We start from the raw sequence: 7,753 nt of genomic DNA on the forward strand, positions 1-7,753 counted from the left end.
TCATTCCTCAATTGATGAATATTCCCTCAATTTCCAGTTCTTTCCCACCACAGAAAGAGCTGCTGTTAACATTTTTGTACATGTAGGTCCTTTTCCTTTTTTGTCTTTTTTTTTATCCTTTGTGGATAGCTACCTAGTAGTGGCATTGCTGGGTCAAAGAGTATGAATGATTTTATAACCTTTTGGATATAGTTTAAAATTGCTCTACAGAATGATTGAATTAGTTTACAACTCCAGCAATAATGCATTGATGTCTTAATTTTCCCACATCCTTTTCAACATTTGTCATTTTCCTTTTCTGTCATATTAGTCAATCTGTTATGTGTGGGGTGGTACCTCAGAATTATTTTAATTTGCATTTCTCTAATCAATAGCAACTCAGAGCATTTTTTATGTGACTATAGATAACTTTGATTTCTTTTTCTAAAAACTGCCTGTTCAAATCCTTTGATCATTTATCAATTGGGGAATGACTTGTATTCTTGTAAATTTGACTCAATTTTCTATGCATTTGAGAAATGAGACCTATATCAGAGAAATTTGTTGCAAATTTTTTCAGAGTAATATTACCGTCTTTCCCAAAAATATGAAACACTTCACAAATTTCCATGTTATCTTTGCACAAGGACCATGCTCATCTTCTCTGTATCATTCCAATTTTCCTATCTGTGCTGGTGAAGTGGGCAGTATCTTTTGATTTCATGGCTGCAGTTGCCATCTGCATTTATCTTTGAGATCAAGAATATAAAATCTGACACCAGATCCATTTCTTCTCCCTCTGTTTGTCAGGAAATGATGGGATTAGTTGCCAAGATTTTAGTGTGTGTGTGTGTGTGTGTGTGTGTGTGTGTGTGTGTGTGCATGTGTATGTGTGTGTGTGTATGTTAAGCTTCAAGTAAATTTCTTAATTCTTCTCACTTTCTGCCATCAGAGTGGTATCATCTGCCTATCTGAGATTATTGATATTTTTCCTAAAGCAGCCTTAATTCTAGCTTTTGATTCATCCAGACTGGTATTTAGCATTATGTACTCTCCATATAAGTTAAATAAATAAGGTGATAATGTACAGCCTTGTTGTACTCCTTTTCCAATTTTCAATCAGTTGTCCTATGTTTGGTTCTCACTGTTGCTTCTTAACATGTATACACATGCCTCAGGAGACAAATCCGATGGTCTCTTTGAAAGACTTGTCACATTTATTATGATGCAAACACTCAGAGGCTTTGGTGTTGTCAATGATGCAGATTTTTTTTCTGGAACTCTCTTGCTTTCTCTATAATCTAGCGAGTATTGGCAATTTGGTCTCTAGTTCCTCTGCTTCTTCAAAAACCAGCCTGCTCTTCTGGTAATTCTCATTTTACATATTGCTGAAACCTAGGTTGCAACATCTTAAACTATAAAATGAGTGCAATTGTTCAGTAATTTGAACATTTTTAGCATTGCCCTTCTTTAGGATTAGGCTACCACTGGGTGTTTTCCAAACTTGTTAGCATATTGAGTGAAGCACTTTAACAGCATCATCTTTGATGATTGTAAATAGCATAATGTAGTGCCAAAGAGATACCCACAGCAGCCACTATGGATATACATACATATTTCCAGAGTAAATTTGCAAAATATAAACTGTCTTCCTCAAAGATGAAACCAAGATCTTTACTCAGATACCAGAAAGCCAACTCCACCATGGTAACAATGAAGTTTGTACACATTACCAATAAAGGGACACCTCTATCTCCTACTCTTAGGCCTCCCCACAAACTCCCTTAGGCAAAATTCCAGCCTTTCTCAGTCATGCTGGCTGCTCTGCTCTGCTCTGCTTCAGTTCTGCCTAGCTCTCTCCCAGCTCTACAGCACCCTCTCTTCCTTCTGTACCCTTCCAGTTCTACCCATTCTGCAAACTCCTCCCACAATCAGCTCCATGTGATTCACACTGTAGGCTGGGCAAAAGCTTAAAGAAGGTTATGTGGGCCTATTAAGGGTCAGGGAAGATCTTCAAATTCCCTTACATTTAGCTGTAATTCCGTTACCTCCACTAGCAATTGAGATTTGAAAGCTCATATTCATTAGCTCAATATGAACTATGCACTGGCATATAAACCAAGTCAAAATGCCCCAGCTGCAATTGTCTCATTCTTAAAAGTTATGTCCAACTTTTAACAACAATTTAGACAAATATTTTTCTTATATTTTCTCTCTAACTGCCCTGTGTTGGTGTCTAAAATGTCTGTTCCATTTGCAAATATAAGAAATAATGATAGCATTATGTATTAGAAAAAAGCACTGGTTTGGGAGTCAAAAACACATTTTCAGTTCTGGCTCTGAGATATGTTAGTATTAAAACTTAGGCACTTAACATCTTTGAGTCTCAGTTTTCAAATCTGTAAGATGGAAATAATAATTCTAGTACCCACCCCATAAGGTTTGTATAAAGAAAGCATTTAAGATATTATAGGATTATAGAAAGATAAGTTATTTGTTTATTCAGATTAAGGTACAGAAGTTGTAGGGGCAGCTAGGTGGTACAATGGATAGAGCATCAGTGCAGGAGGACCTGAGTTCAAATCTCATCTCAGACACTTGACACTCACTAGCTGTGTGACCTTGGGCAAGTCACAACCCCAATTGCCTCATTCTGGGTCATCTCCAATCATCCCGATGAATGGATTCAGATAGCTCTGGAGGACAAGTGAGGCTGGTGACCTGCACAGCCCTCCCTCACTCAAAACAAAGTCAAGTACAAGTCATGTCATTATTTCTCTGATGGCATGGTCTTCCTCAGCAACGAAGGATGAGCATACAGAGGTCATAATCAAAGTTTTCACATCATGAATGCTAGATGCAATCTCTTGGACTCAAGTAGCAAATTTATGATATAAGGTGATTATGGAAAAGATCTCCAGAATCTATCATTATCTTTAACCCTGTTCAAAACTCAATCTATCCCTTAACTTCTTAATTTCTGTTCATGGATTAATCATCTTTCCCAGTCATAAAGTCTCACAACCTAGGGATCTCCCTTTTCCCTCCTTCTCAATATCTAGTTAGTCTCTATGTTCGTCTGATACTAATTATGAAGAAATTGATCACATCTTTGCTCTCTTTTCCAATCACATTGATAATACCTTCTGTCAGAACCTTATTATCTCTCATTAGGCTGTTGTTCAGTTGTTTCAGTTGTGTCCAACCCTTTGTGACCCCCATTTGAGGCTTTCCTGACAAAGATACTGGAATGGTTTGCCATTTCCTTCTCCAGCTCTTTTTACAGATGAGGAAACTGAGGCAAACAGGATGAAGTAACTTGCCCAGGATCACATAGCTAGTCCTTGCCTGAGGCCAGATTTGATCTTCCTGATTCCAGGCCTGGGGCTCTAAACATTGCAACACTTGGCTGCCCCTTAGGCTGTTACACTAATGTTTTATCTGGTCTCCCTGACTCTAGTCTCTCCTTCCACACCAATCCAGCCTACATTTTGCTTTTGGAAGAAACCTTTTGAAACCTTTGAATATGTATGATACTCTGCTTCAGAGGCTATGCAATGCATGAAAATTTAATTACAAAATATGTAAACTGACATTCATATAATTTGCATCTTCTATAATGTAGCACCAACCTACATTTTGGTCTTCTTCAGTGACTTTCTTTCATGTATCTTTTCATCTTGGTATTGCTTCTGTTTGGAATATTCTGGTCTTTCTCCCTTCTACTCATTCTTCAAGGCTTTCCTCAAACCCTATCTTCTCTCTGCATCATTTCTTGGTTCCTCCAAGAAGAACTAATCTCTCCTCTGAACTCTCACAGTAGTTTGTGCATGCCTTGTTTCCCTTGTTACATTATACGTTATAATACAATTACTTGAGTAAATGTTAATGTCTTAATGAACGGATGCTCCTTAACAGCAGGGGTCATTACATATCTCTGAATCAGCTGAAATGCCTAACAGTGATTTTCATATAGGAAACACTCAAGTTTTGTCAGTGGAGTAGTGCATGAATAAAATAAATCTAATGGTGAGGATCTTATGCTATAAGGCAAACAATGAAAAGTATTACTTTGAGTTTCCTGGTTGCATGAGATAATAGGATAACCTCAGTGTTCTTGATCTAATATTTAAATAAAAATGAATTTATACGTGTTTCTTGAACATTTGGTATACCTTGTAACACTCTTTAAATTGTTTATTTACATAAATAAACTTATTTACATAAATAAAAATTTACATAACTGTTATTTACATAACTGTTTCAGAAAGAAATGTAATATGTATTTCATTTACTCAGTTTATTCTTTTTCTTAAGAAAAAGCTTATATTTTGGGGACAGAGGTAAAATAGTGGAGTATAAAGATGGACCTGTAGAAGCTCCCCCCCATAGCCCATAAAATACCTGTAAAAAATGACTCTAAATAAATCCTAGAGCAACAGAAGCCACAAAATGACTGAGTGAAAGAGAATTCCAGTCCAAGGCACCCTGGAAGACTGACAGGAAAGGTCTATTGCACCAGGCTTGGAGGGAAACACAGCCCAGCCTTGGTCAGGCACACCAGCAGGAACAGGACCAGAGCAGGACCACAGGGGGTGGAATCTTCAGCAGCAACTGTAGTTCCCAGATTGCTCAAACCGCAAATGCCAAAGACAGCTTCAAAGGTCAGTGAGAAAGCTCTTTCACCTGGGTGAGAAGGGAATGCAAGTCTGGCCCTGTAGGCAGCAGCAACTGAAGCAGCAGTGTCCATTTTTGTAGCCCTCAGCCTAAAGACCCTGAGGGAATTGAACAGCTGAACTGGATCTCAGCCCTGAGTGGTGCTCCTGGGGTGAGGAGAAGCACTAGCTGGCCACGTGGAGCTTGTGGAGGCTTTGGAGAGGGAACCCTACTGGCAGATCCCATGCAGAACAGAGTGGTTGTGATTGCTCACAGACAAGAGTACAGGTCAGGAGAGGAGTAAATTCCTCTCCCTTGATTGTGCCACCTTGGAGGAACTGAGAACTTACAGGTCCCCAGAGTATACCCTCTTCTTGACAAAGGACTCAAAAGTCAAGTAACTGGCTAGGAAAATGTTCAAAAAAGGGAAGAAAATAAGGGTATAGAGTGCTACTTTCTTGGTGAACAGGTATTTTCTTCTCTCCTTTCAGATGAGGAAGAACAATGCGTACAATCAGAGGAAGACCTAAAAGTCAAGGTTTCTGCATCCAAAACCTCCAAAATAAATATGCAATGGTCTCAGGCCATGGAAGAGGTCAAAAAGGATTTGAAAATCAAGTAAGAGAGGTGGAGGAAAAATTGGGAAGAGAAACAAGAGCGATGCAAGAAAATCATGAAAAGTGAGTCGACAGCTTGCTAAAGGAGACTCAAAAAAAATGCTAACTAGAATAACACCTTTAAAAACAGGTTAACTCAAATGGCAAAATGGGTCCAAAAAGCCAATGAGGAGAAGAATGCTTTAAAAAGCAGAATTGGCCAAATGGAAAAGGAGGTTGAAAAGCTTGCTGAAGAAAATATGCTGGGGATGGAAGCTCAATTCCATGTGGACAGTCTCGGGCAGGTAAAGGTGGGAACTTCTAAATCTTAGAGTTCTCATGAGGCCCCCCAGAAAACAGCAGGGAATTGAGGAGTGAGACCAAGCAATCTCGTGTATTTCCGCCTCTTCCCGTGAGAAACGTGATGGGAGGAGCATCCCCCTCGAGACTGTCCCGGATCTGGGCACACCTATTGTTATCTAACAGGCACAGTATTCAGATGCAAACTACGCGGCCAGAGAGCTTAAGTAGGGTCAGGAAAGCCCGAAGGCGCTCTTAGCGAGGAGGGGCCCTGACAGACAGAAGGCCTCTCTTCTCTTTTCCTCTCTTCGCTCTCCCCTCCCCCTCTCTCCCCACTTACACTTCTGCTTCCAATCTCTTATCGTAAGATCTTTGCCTCCTTGGGAGATTTTCTCTCTCCCTCCTAAGGAAGAGCTTCCCCTGCTCATGTAACCAAGACTCTGAATAAAGCCTAACCCTTGTTCGACTCCGGAAAGTCTCTTCTCTCATACATTTATCCGGTTTGGCCAACCGAAGACCTGGGACAGGTAAGGTAAGACTCGGGTAGCCCTCAGGCCTCTAGGCCTGGCAAAAATAGTTCTTTAAAAATTAGAATGGAGCAGATGGAAGCTAATGACTTTATGAGAAACCAAGAAATTACAAAAGAAAACAAAAAGGATGAAAAAATAAAAGATAATATGAAATATCTCATTGAAGAAGTTTCTCCAGGAGAGACAATTTAAAAATTATGGGACTACTTGAAAGCCATGATCAAAAAAAGAGCCTAAATATCGTCTTTTATGAAATTACCAAGGAAAACTGCCCTGATATTCTAGAAACAGAGGGAAAAATAAATATTGAAAAAATTCACCAATCAACTCCTGAAAGAGAACTGAATAGAGAAACTCCTAGGAATATTGTAGCCAAATTAGAGAGTTCCCAGGTCAAAGAGTAAATATCGCAAGAAGCTAGAAAGAAACAATTTGAGTATTGTGGAAATAAAATCAGGATAACACAAAATCTAATAGCATCTACATTAAGGGATCAAAGGACTTAGAATATGATATTCCAGAAGTCAAAGGAACTAGGATGAAAACCAAGAATCACCTGCCCAGCAAACGTGAGTATAATACTTCAGGGGGAAAATGGTCATTCAGTGAAATAGAGGACTTTCTAGCATTCTTGACGAAAAGATTAGGGTTGAATAAAAAACTTGACTTTCAAACACAGGAATCAAGAGAAGCATGAAAAGGTAAACAGGAAAGAAAAATCATAAGGGACTTACTAAAGTTAAACTGTATACATTCCTACATGAAAAGATAATATTTGTAACTCTTGATATAGACAGAAAGCACATGGTGAGTTGAATAGGAAGGGGTGATATCTAAATAAATATAATTAAGGGGTGAGAGAGGAATATATTGAGGGGAGAAAGGGAGAAATGAAATGTGGCAAATTTTCTCTCATAAAAGAGGCAAGAAAATGCTTTTTCAATGGAGGGGAAAAGGGGGAAGTAAGAGGCAAAATGTGAAGCTTACTCTCGTCACATTTAGCTTAAGGAAGGAATAATGTGCATGCTCATTCTGGTATGAGAATCTATCTTATACTGTAGGAAAGTAGAGGAAAAGTGGATAAGTGAGATATGGCAGGATGATAGAAGGGAAGGCAAATGGGAGGAGAGAATAATTAGAAGTAAATACTTTTGAGGAGGGACAAGGTCAAAAGACAGAAATGAGGGGCAGGATAGGATGGAATGAAATATAGTTAGTCTTACACAACATGATTATTATGGAAGTCATTTGCAAAACTGCACATATATAGCCTGTATTGATTTGCTTACCTTCTTAGTGGGGATGGGTGGGGAGGAAGGAAGGGAGAGAAGTTGAAACTCAGAGTTTTAGGAACAAATGTTGAGAATTGTTTTTGCATACAACTGAGAAATAAGAAATACAGGTAATGGGATAGAGAAATTTATCTTATCCTACAAGACAAGAGAGAAGATGGGGACAAGGGAAGGGAGGGATGCGAGAGAATGGAGGGCAGATTGGGGGAAGAGGTAATCAGAATGCACATGTTTTGAGGTTGGGTAGGGGAGAAATGGAGAGAAAATTTGGAACCCAAAGCTTTGTGGAAATGAATGTTGAAAATTAAAAATAAACATAAAAGCAAAAAAAATTAAAAACATGCAAAGAGATGGGTATAATTAAATTATTAAATAAAAGCATAATGTTGGCTATTTAAAA

General features: G+C 38.8%; 1 non-coding gene across 1 annotated transcript; it reads right to left on the reverse strand.

The window, feature by feature from the left end:
* Positions 1–580: 580 nt before the first annotated feature.
* On the reverse strand, positions 581–685 carry LOC140502968 (U6 spliceosomal RNA). The gene has a single exon (XR_011966685.1). It is a non-coding gene; the product is annotated as a U6 spliceosomal RNA (small nuclear RNA).
* Between the last annotated feature and the right edge of the window lie 7,068 nt (positions 686–7,753).

This window comes from Notamacropus eugenii, chromosome 4, assembly GCF_028372415.1.
Source record: "Notamacropus eugenii isolate mMacEug1 chromosome 4, mMacEug1.pri_v2, whole genome shotgun sequence".
NCBI lineage: Eukaryota > Metazoa > Chordata > Mammalia > Diprotodontia > Macropodidae > Notamacropus > Notamacropus eugenii.